This window comes from Pinus tabuliformis, chromosome 1_1 (assembly GCF_031772625.1).
Source record: "Pinus tabuliformis cultivar Carrire ecotype Pingquan chromosome 1_1, CPIR1, whole genome shotgun sequence".
Taxonomy (NCBI): Eukaryota; Viridiplantae; Streptophyta; class Pinopsida; order Pinales; family Pinaceae; genus Pinus; species Pinus tabuliformis.
In genome coordinates, this window is record NC_142297.1 from 871,468,729 (window position 1) to 871,480,114 (window position 11,386).

Genomic DNA, 11,386 nt, shown 5'->3' on the forward strand with positions numbered 1-11,386 from the left:
GCATAAGTTCCCATCATTAGACACTTTGACACTACTTTAGAAAAGGATTTGATATGAAAAGTATTCGATGTGACTTGACAATAAATTCAACCCCATCTTTTTTAAGGTGATATTTATGTTCTCTTCTGTAAAATACTGCATCACGATCATAAAGATAACGACTTCCTAAGACAACTCCACATCTGTCTACTAGAACCACATCATTCCACTTCATCAATGTAATTAGCTGTTATGGAAAATATTAATTGACACTGTTTGGTGACTTTTATCTGAGTTGATTTATTTAGCCATCCTAATGGGTAAAGTCTTGGATGATTCTGTGTTTCCAAACCCAAACTTTTAACTAAATATTCAGAGATTAAATTCACCTGTGATCCAATATCAAACATTGTATCTATCTTTGTATGCTTAGAAGTTATCCTTATGTTAAACAATTCAACTCTTTTATCCTCATGTGGAGGATTTATGTTCGATGAATATGTAATAGTTTTCGAACTTGAACCAGTATCAAAAGTTTTACCTGTCGTAACGATGGTAGTTATCCTCCTTTCATCACTTGAATCTAAACCTAGATCCTGCTGGACTGCTGAAATGGCCTTATTTTCATCCTTCTCCTTAAGGAACATTTTGGGCTTAAGTTCTGGATGAAGTTTCCATCACTTCAATTCATCATGACTGATTCTTTGTCAATGAGAACAAGTAGGTCTTTCCTTCTAAACGATCGCTGATTTCTTTCTCTTATAATTGTTCTTCCCCTTACTATCACTAGAATCTTTGGTTTCCAACTCTTTGGATGACTGCGATGAAAACTTGAATGGTTTGCCACCTGATTCAATATGTATGGCCTAAACACACACCTCATCAAAATCATTAGGATTAAACATCAATAAAGTATGCTGCAAATATGAATGTAAACTGCTGATGTATTTTAACAAAGTTTCACGTGTATCTAATGAAATACCAAGCACCAATGATTTCTTTTTGAACTCCTGAGTAAACTCCTAAACACTCTACCCTTTACCTTGCCTTAGAGGCTACCAATCAATAACAACTTGCTGCATGTATCCTAAAGGATAGAATTGTTTCCTAAGAGCTTTTAAAAACTTAGAGCATGAAGAGATGACTTTTCCTTTACGCTTTATATCTATCTGACTTTTACTTTCCCACCAGATTAAAGTTGTTCCCCCCATTATAAGTGTAGCTAACTGAATTTTAGTTTTATCGCTAGAAATGTTCTGAATGCGACAATACACTTCTAACTGCTTAATCTAGTTATCTAACTTTTCAGGATTCATTTCGCCATCATAAATAGGTAACTCAGATTTAACATCAAGTTTCAAAAGAGATGTTTTCTTAGGTTTCTTTTCCATTTCAGATTCTACACTGGAAGAAGAATAAGAAGAAGAGGATGATGGAGATGATGGAGGTGAAGGTGGTTTATCAGTCTTCCCTTTACCTTTGTCCTTCTTCGATGGCTTTGAAGAAGAAGATGCATCTCTCGCCTTCTTGTCTTCATACAATTCTCCCAACATCTACTGCATAGTCAAGAATTCTTGTTGAAACTGTTCTTCACTCATCTTATTTTTAGTGTTTTCACCTGCATTAAATCCTGACATGGTCAATTTATGATCGACTTGTTGCCTTCCAATCTCTGGATCGATCTGCTCAAGGATTCCTTCTCCTTGTTGTGACTTTAACTTGGTTAACACTCAATGGAAAATTCTACAAACACAATGTGCTCTGATACCATATTATATGATCTGAAATGATCATTTAATTAAGCTAAAGTAGAGGTGATTAGCAATTTAATGATTTGAATGATAACTGAAAGCACGGAAATCGAGGTAAACTGCTTGAGAATAACACTTTACGACAGCTGATCAAAAATATAAATGATGCATAACAGAAGTGAAAATAGTAAAAACATAGCGATACTAGACAAAAAAATTGATGATGAAGTTCATCCTTGATGGACTACGTCTCCAGGTTCGCTTTCAAGATGGGCGACCATTTTTATTATGAATGAAAAGAAGGTGTTGATTACATAGAGATTTGATCAGTCTTAATGTTCATGTAGGAACTTTTTGTCACTTTCATCACATATCCCTCTAAACCAGATTTCCAAATCCTCTTACGGATTCTAATTCTGACTCCGGATGCTCCCCTAACGCTGAAAACAACACTGCATATGACCTCCAGAATCTGCAAGCAAAAAGTAAAAAACCACTCCCTTGACCAATGAAGGAAAATCTACCTTAAAAAAGCCTACAGGTACATGATAACCTCCTTGGGTTGGCTTGTAGATGTATTTGGTTGTATTAGATAGGTTTACAAACTCGGTCTTGTAGCATAGGGTCACATAGGCAGGTTCTTAAGGTGGTCGAATTAGTTTTCTTTACCAAAACTGCAACAAAATCCTTTTTAAACCATATAATAAACATAGGACTGTTGGCGGCTTACTAATCAGGCGAAGGAGGTTGACTACTCACATGTGAAAGGGGCGGTCTAATCGTGATCTGACATTTGGCGGCTATCCCGACGGTGACGATTAACGGTTCCTAGGAGCTGCGTTCACATGCGACAACATCAACGTGGTTTCTGATAGTAGTTAGCTTGTTTATAACCTCCGCCACAAATGTTAACTCCACAGTTACATTAAACTCTGTCACATGTCACAGTTTATACCTTCGCGGTTAGACTTGATGGTTACATAAACCTTGATGGTTCCACACCTGATCACATGTTATCACCACGGTTTAGAACCCTGCTGTGGTTGGGAACTAGCGGTTGGCTAACCCTCCTGCTTGTTCACATGACTAACAGTCCCGCTGTGGTTTGAGAACGCGGTTAGTGACTGTGTTAAGAGTTTTGTATGTTTTACAATGTTTATAATAGCCTAAGAGGGTTTATACGTAGGGTTGAGGGTTTTGTAATGTGATAGTTAGGGTTTTAGGATTTAGGCATAGGTTTAGAGCTTAGGTATATGTCTTTGGTGTATGATTTTAGGTGTAGCATAGGTTTTTGGATTTGTAATGTTTTAATACATAGATTTAGCATAGGTTTATGACTTAGGTTTAGATGTATATTAGGGTTTATTAAATCAAATTTATCAACCCTTGTACAATCTTTCGTCACTAAGCGATATTAGAGAAATTTATCACATGATGACATACCAATGCATATCATTGACAAAATCCACAATTGCGACGACAACTTGGCAATGAACCATATCGATCATTTGTCATCAACGACAATCATGTCGACATCAAAACCTGCGAAGATGAATGAAAAGACACATGTCGTCGACCAATCCTAGCAGAACTGTCAATGAACACAAGTCGACAACGAGGTGCTAAACCATCTCAACTGAACGCCCCGAAAACCATAAACATTACCTAAACAACCTGATCCATAACCAACACTGTCGAAGTTGAACTGAATTGACGACGACACTGAACACTGACGACGACACTTGAACATTTGTGCATTGAATCAATAGAATCCTCTTGGATCATATAATTTTTTATATTACTAGATCTATACCTTTCATTTCTGCGTATGCTCTTTGCCCCACGACTCTATCCGATTTGGGCAAACCAGAAATAGAAATAAAATAATTTTCTCATGCATATGCTCTTTTCTGCTGCGCCTTAGTGTGATTTCAGAAAATCATAAACATTAAGGAAAATATTTAGTTTCCGGGCATATCTAATTTTAAGTCGTAAGGCTTGGATACTTTTGCTTGTTCGTGTGATTGTTTTTTTTGTTTTGTAGGAAAAAGAGGTTTTTCAGTGAGATAAAAAAAAAACAAAAAATCTTTCATCATTTCCAAAAAATACTAACTATTTAAACTAGCTCCCTTGGTCTAAAGTTACTTTATGAGAATAGAGGTATTGGGTTCAAGTCTTGTTATTTTATTTTTTCAAAAAATACACATAACTTATTTTTAAAGTTAGCTTATGTAAAAGTGTTCTCACCCATTATAAAAAGTGAGTCACTTATAATTCTAAAGTCATTTTATCTTTTATTTAAGTTAGAATTTAGTGGATAGTTCATAAAGTACCATTGTAAAAGTGACTTTCACTTATTTATAAAAGTGGGGCTCATTAAGTAATATTTTTTTTAAGTGAGCTAATTAGATTAAGTTTGGAAAGAGGGGATTTTTTTTTAAAATATAACATTATCATTCACTTCCCAACATCCACGTGGTTCATTGGAATCTTCAACAATGTTTCTTCAAAAAGCCATAAATTCTTCCTCTAGAAGTTGTTTTCAGAGTTGTTTTTTTTAATCGACCTATTGTTTCGAGATCTTTCCATTAGAACTCTTAGTTCCAGCGTCTACAACTTCAATTTATTTTAAAATTGGAAAGTCCATGCCTAGTTATTTTTGACAGTACCAACTACTTTCAATGGTTATCCTACATTGTGGATTTACTTAGAAGTAAAGGTCTTTATAGAATAGTATCAAGCCAGGAATCTAAACCTAAAGATGAAGATAAGAAAGCCAAATGGGAAAATAAGTAAGATCAAGCACGTGGCTTGATAGAGATGTCTATTTCTCCAGACCTTAGCTTCCATATCACAGAAATTGATATCCCCAATGAAGCAATGAAACAACTCAATAAAGTTTGTGGAATTAAAAATGAAATTAGAGCACATCAACTCGAAAATGAGTTGCTTATGTTGGACCCCAATAATTTTTCTTCCATTGAAGATTTTCTGTCCAAGTTCAAGACCCTTAGACTTCTCTTGGAAGGTGTTAAGGTTAAGAAAGAAGATGGTAGCCTTATATATTCCATTCTTACTAATTTAGGACCAGCCTACTCTATATTTGTTTCCACCTTCCATTCTGCTAGAGAAGCCTTTATTTCTCAAGGATAAGCCTACAAGTCCCCTCTTTTGATGTCTTTTGTGATTATTTAATAAGGGAAAAAAAAAAACTCTTACATCTTGGTATTCTTAATACTGGAAACTCTTCTAACAAAGCCTTGGCAACCCAGTGACAACCAAATTCAAAGAATACTAAGAAGCAACATCCTAAAAAGATTGGTCCTAAACCAAACAAGGGTCCTAAGCAATTTCAGCCTCAAAATGAAAAATCAACTCAACAAAATGATAAGGAAACTAAAAACAAAGGGAATAATATTGATAGACATTGAAACTTTTGTAATCATGATGGCCACTTAGAATCCAAATTCTTTAAGAAGATGGAAGCCTTGGAAGCAACCATGAAGAAGCATAACATCCATTTGGAGCAATCTTCAACTTCAACTTCATCTTCAGGAATAACTCTTTCTGCATGTGGTTGTCAAGCATCTCGGTCTGGTTATGCACAAAATGTATCTTCTTCAACACATTCTCATGAGTGGCTCATTGATTCTAGAGCTTCTTCTTTAAATGATTGTAACACCAAAAGTATATATGTCTGTGATGATAGATATCTTAGTGTTGTAGGGACTAGAACTATTCATCTACACAATGGTGAATTTAATGATGTATTATGTGTTCCTACCTTATCCTGCAACCTTCTATCTGTATATTAGATAACTCATTCAGGTGAAGGTAAAACTGTTGAATTTTCACCTCATGATGTTGTAATTAAGGACCCAAGAGATCCTAGAAATATTTTAGCTACTGACATTGCTAATGGTTCTACAAGGTTGTATAAGTTTAACAACTTTGGGTCATCAACTCTTCCCTCAGTATTTGTTGCTCATAATGATGAAGTGAGCAAACTATGGCGTGAACGATTTGGTCACTTAAACTATCGCTCCCTTCAAAATCTATATAAAGGAAATATGGTGACAGGTCTTCCTATGGTATCTTGCAGAGATGGTGTTTGTTCCACATGTGTACTCGGAAAACATTATCTGGATAGTTTTAAAAAATGTGCCTCTTGGCACGCCTCATCCATTTTACAACTTATGCATAGTGATTTATGTGGTCCACCTCCAGTTGTTTAATTCTTTGCCTACAAGTATTTCTTAAATTTTATTGATGATTTCTCCAGACGCACTTGGGTATACTTCTTAAAACTCAAGAGTGAAGCCTTTAACATGTTCTTGGCATTTACGCCCTTTGCTGATAAACAATCTGGACATCAAATTCTTAACCTAAGATATGATAATGGCGGAGAAAATGTTAACAACAAATTTTGCATTGAGCATGGAATTCAATTGAAACATACTATTCCATATACTCCATAGTAAAATGGTGTAGCTGAAAGGAACAATCACACCTTAAAGGAAATGGATAATTGTATGCTTCAATCTAAAGGAGTTAGTCTTAATTTTTGGGAAGAAGGATTTAAATGTGAAAATTACATAGTAAGTCACAATCCTACTAAGGTTTTAAACAATATCACTCTAGAAGAAGCATGGAGCTCAATTAAACCAGATGTAAGTCACTTTCGTGTTTTGGAAGTGAAGCATGGGCCCATATTCCAGATGAGAAACATAAAGCCTTAGAACCTAAGAGTGAAAAATGTATTTTTTTTGGATATTCTGAATATGTCAAAGGATATAGACTTCTTCAACCTAAATCCAAAAATGTTATCATTAGAAGAGATGTAATTTTTTTTGAAAACATATCGGCCTATGAAGCTAGTTCAACAGATGTGCCACCTCTCTCTATCCATTCTACTTATGAAAAAATTCCTTCTTCAGATGATGACATCAAGGATGACAATCCTCCCCCACCTTCTTGGGATCCTCCTTCAGCTCCTCAACTTCCAAAATGGGTCTGCGCTACTAGGGATGCAACAGGTTCTTTTGCAGGTGATCCTACATATCAGCATCATACACATTCTCAGTTCAATAGAGCTTCTTCTTTACTGGCTCAAGCTTTAACGAATTATTATCCTGACACCTTTGTAGAAGCTTCAAGCCATTTAGATTGTGATGCAACTATGAATGAAGAATATCTTTCACTATTGGAAGATGAGACATCGGACCTTGTTCCTCTTCCAAAGGGACGAAAACTTGTTAGATGCAAATGGGTTTATAGAACGAAGTTTGGACCAGATGGAAAAGTTGATAAACATTAATCTCGTCTTATTGCTAAGGTTTTTTTAGAAGTTGAAGGCATTGAATATACTAAAACCTTCTCCCTCATTGCTAAAATGAACTCTATCTTCCTTGTTCTTTCCCTTACTGCTTCTTTCAAATGGGAAGTCCATTAGATGGATGTTAAATCTACCTTCTTGCATGGGGACTTGCATGAAGAAATCTATATGGAAAAACCTTTTGGCTTATTACAAACAAACTCGAGCCTTGTATGTCGGCTTAAGAAATCCCTTTATGGTCTCAAGCAAGTCCCTCGGGATTGGTATGCCAAAATGGATAGTTTTCTTTTAGATACTGACTTTTCTAGGTGTCATTCTGATAATACTGTCTACACTAAGAAATTGGGTAAGTCTCTTATCATTCATGTTCTTTATGTTTATGATCTTATCCTTATTGGTAGTGATCCCAACCTTATAAACCATGTGAAATCCAGCCTTAAAAAGCAGTTTGAAATGACAGACTTAGGACACTTGCATTATTTTCTTGGTCTTCAAGTCTTGCAATCCAAGGAAGGTATTTCCCTTTCCGAGTCCAAGTATGCTTGTGATCTTCTACGCCACTTTCACATGGAAGACTGTAAGCCAATCCCTTCTCCCTTTTATTATGGAGCCAAACTTTTAGTCACTTGTACTTCCCTTGAATTTGATGCTACCTTATACCATTAGCTTGTTGGAAAAATTTTGTATTTGAACCATACCCGTCCTGACCTTTCCTTTGCTGTTCACCTTGTTTCTCGGTTTTTGAAAAACCCACATGAAAGTTATTAGAAAATAGATAAAATAATATTTCTTTATGTTCAAGGTATAGTTCAGTTTTGGATTCATTACAGTGCAAAAGCATCTCCTCTATTGGTTGGTTTCACTAATTCTGATTGGGCTAGTGACCCTGATGATCAGAAGTCTACTGCGGGTTATGTCTTCACTCTTGGTTCTAGACCTATTACACGGGCTTGCAAGAAACAAAGTGCCATTTCACTTTCTTCAACAGAAGCAGAGTATCGTGGCATCATTGAAGCTATTAAGGAAGCCCAGTGGCTTCGTCAGATCCTATCAGAGTTTGATTTTTAGTAGCAACATCCGACTACATTTTGGTGTGATAATAAAAGTGCCATTCAACTATGCAAAGATCCAGTGCAACATTAGCACAACAAACACATTTAAATACACATGAACTTCATTAGAAATATCATTCATGACCATGTTCTTGAAGTGCATTATTGTTCAACTGATGATCAACTTGCAAACATCTTTACAAAGGCTCTCATAGAGGCAAAGTTTACTAAAATTTGATTTATGGTTGGAGTTCAAGAAGTTGTTACTAAGGGGGGATAGGCTCTAATGCCTCCTTCCTTCTCCTATTATGTCATCTTTTTACATCCTTCCATCCTATCCCAAGTTGTTCTTAAGGGGGGATGTTAGGATATTCTGACACATAGGAAATAATTAAGTATAACTTGGTCTAGTGTATAGTTAGGTAAAGTGTGTTTCTTTAGTATGTACTTTTTGTAACTTATAATATGATGGTCATGATATGTTCTAGAAATGAATTGATCCAATGATTCATTCTCTCCTTGGTATTACCGGCACTTGATTCGTGGCTTAACAACCGATTGGTCCATGATCTCTATTTAAAGAGCATGGAGAGTCATTTGTTAGGTGACCATTCATGAGAGAAGATTATGTAAATTTTCTTTCTTTAACATTAATAGATTGCCTGAAGTGGTATCATTGGCTCAAGGCGTGGATTATTTCCCTCTTTTAGGGTCTTAACCACGTCAAGAATACTGGTGTACTGATCTATGATCTGTTTGTTAGTTGTTGTGTCCTTTGGTGTTCTATATAAGGAACTTACCCTGTAAATTCCTACAACCACACTAATATAATTATTTGTAAAATTTAGAATGTCATTCTCTCACTACTTGATCCAGTCCATATAAAGCTTTTTTTTTTGTAAGCTACGGTAGTACCTTTCCTTTTCTATTCACATGAAACCAAGTTAAGCCATGTACATCATTTTAGTGGCCTCAACCCATCCAGATGGGAAACCGGGTCTGTTGGCCACCTCAAATTGTTATAAGCCATCCAGTAGCAAAAATAAATGAGTCTATCAATCAATGCTAAATAAGCTTCACAGTAAAAAATACTAAATCTATGCTAGACAATCATGAAAACTAACAAGAAAATGGAGTTACTATCCTCTAAAAACCAACACTAAATAGCTGCAAGGACTAAGTTTTCAATTTTCCCCAATCTCATGTATTTCTGCCGCATCCCTCTTTGCTGGAGTAATATTCTTCAACTGTTGCTAGATTTCATCCAGCTTACTATCCTGCATAATCATTTTGATCTGGAGGTTCTTCATTTCCTTCTTCATATTAGGCATACCCTGGGCGAGCTCTGCCATTTCTCCTGCTACTTGCTCCATCGCTTTGGTGAGTAGACGCTTCAGCACCCAGTAAATGTGCAAGACCTGTTTGTATAAAGTAATTCATTCTTTGGTGTTTCCTGGGTCTAGAATGAGGTTCTCCCATTCCTCCATTTCAATCTTTGAGTCTTCCTCCATTAAATTTTCTTCCAGTTCCTGAATGAGCTTGCGAATATCGTCATCCCTGCCTTCCCTGTATGCCCTTTCAGCCTCTTGTACCATCTTCCCCATATTTCTCTGACTGCGTCTCTGAGGAGCAGGCGTAGAAGTCACTGGGTTCTTACGACCGGTTTGGTTATGCCGACCTCTTCCGCCATGCCCCCTGCCTCATCCAAGATGCGCCATTTTGCTCCTTACCGCTTCCTATTTACCATGGCCAACAACAAAGGTTAGATTCTCTGCAATTGCTTTTGTACCTGTCTCTTTAGTTCCCTTCTCCCCAATTTTTCCCTCCCCACTCCAAGTTCTCCCGATGGTCTGGCTAGAGGCTTTCCTCCTCTTGGCCCTGACAAATGAGTGTTCTCTGTAGGCTTCTCTACCTCCCAAATTACTTGTTTATTCTCCTCAGGCTGCCCCTGTGCGCAACACTTGTATAATCCACGTAGGCCTCTGCCTCGGTCTTCACGGTTCATTCCTATGTTAGACCCTTCCTCTGCATTTTCCATCTTTCCACCCTCCACCTTCTTACTATGAGCTTCAAGGGATATTTCCAACTATTGCATACTTCTCCCTCTCTTTGCTACTCCGAGCTCTCCTCCCTCTTCCATCCTACTATCTAAGATAAGAAAAAACACAGGATTTGGATTTGTGGAAACATACCCAAACCTTTGTTTAGCCTCAGAAGAAACCAATTCGCACTGTGCTCCTACCTTCTCCTACCTTCGTTGCATAATGATCTTACTTACACCCTTCACCACCCTTATTAGCCACCTCCCGCCTATCCAGCCTCCCATCATTCTTCCGCCGCTGATTCTTGTTGTCTCTTCACCCCCTCCCCTATCACCTCTATTCCTTGGGATTCTATCCTGCCTACATGTTACCCCCGCGTCCTGTTGTATTATGGGAATGATAGGTGGCCGGCCTTGCCCTCCTTTCCCCTTCATGATTCATTCCCACGTCTTATCCTAGTCTCTCACCCCGATCGGGAGCCACCTGTATCTATTACCTTGAGTTCGTGTCTACATTATTGTCACGGGTAATGATTATTTTGAGGGGTTCCCATCTCTGCTCTTTCGTATGCATTGGACATATACTATCGACCTTACCCCCTTGTTCATTACATCCCCAATTAGCAAGGAAGTCCGCTGCCTTATTACCATCCCTTCTGACATGATTGCTGATCTTATAGTCGATTATTTTTATGAGCATTTCTAGGTCTTGAATTAGGCCTTCCATCCTCCAAATCTGCGCTAATTTTTCCCAACCCTTGCCATTATTCAATTTTCTGAGCATCTCTATCACCAGATTGCAGTCGCCCTTTACTTCTAGATTATTGTATCCATTTCAAATCGCTATTCTTAAACCTTGGTAAACTACCATTAGTTTTGCTACATTGTTGCTCATCATACCCCCATGATCTGCATACACCCATCTTGCCTGAACTTGATTATCCCTAAAGATACCACTGAACCTTGCTAGCCCTGGATTTCCCTTGGAGGCTCCATCAAAGTTTAGCTTGATGAAGCCGACTTGAGGGAATCTGAAATTAGCAGGGCTGTGGTTGAGAGTTACCGGAGTTTTCTGCTTCTAGGGGTGGACCATTCCTCGTTCTAAATGGAGGTATGCCAAGATCTTTCCTTCCTCCGGAGGTGTTTTCCAATCTTCTTGACTCCAGGTTTCTGCTAGGATGGTTTCTCTTATAAGGTCTTGGGTTCTTTTCCAGATCAATTATGGTGC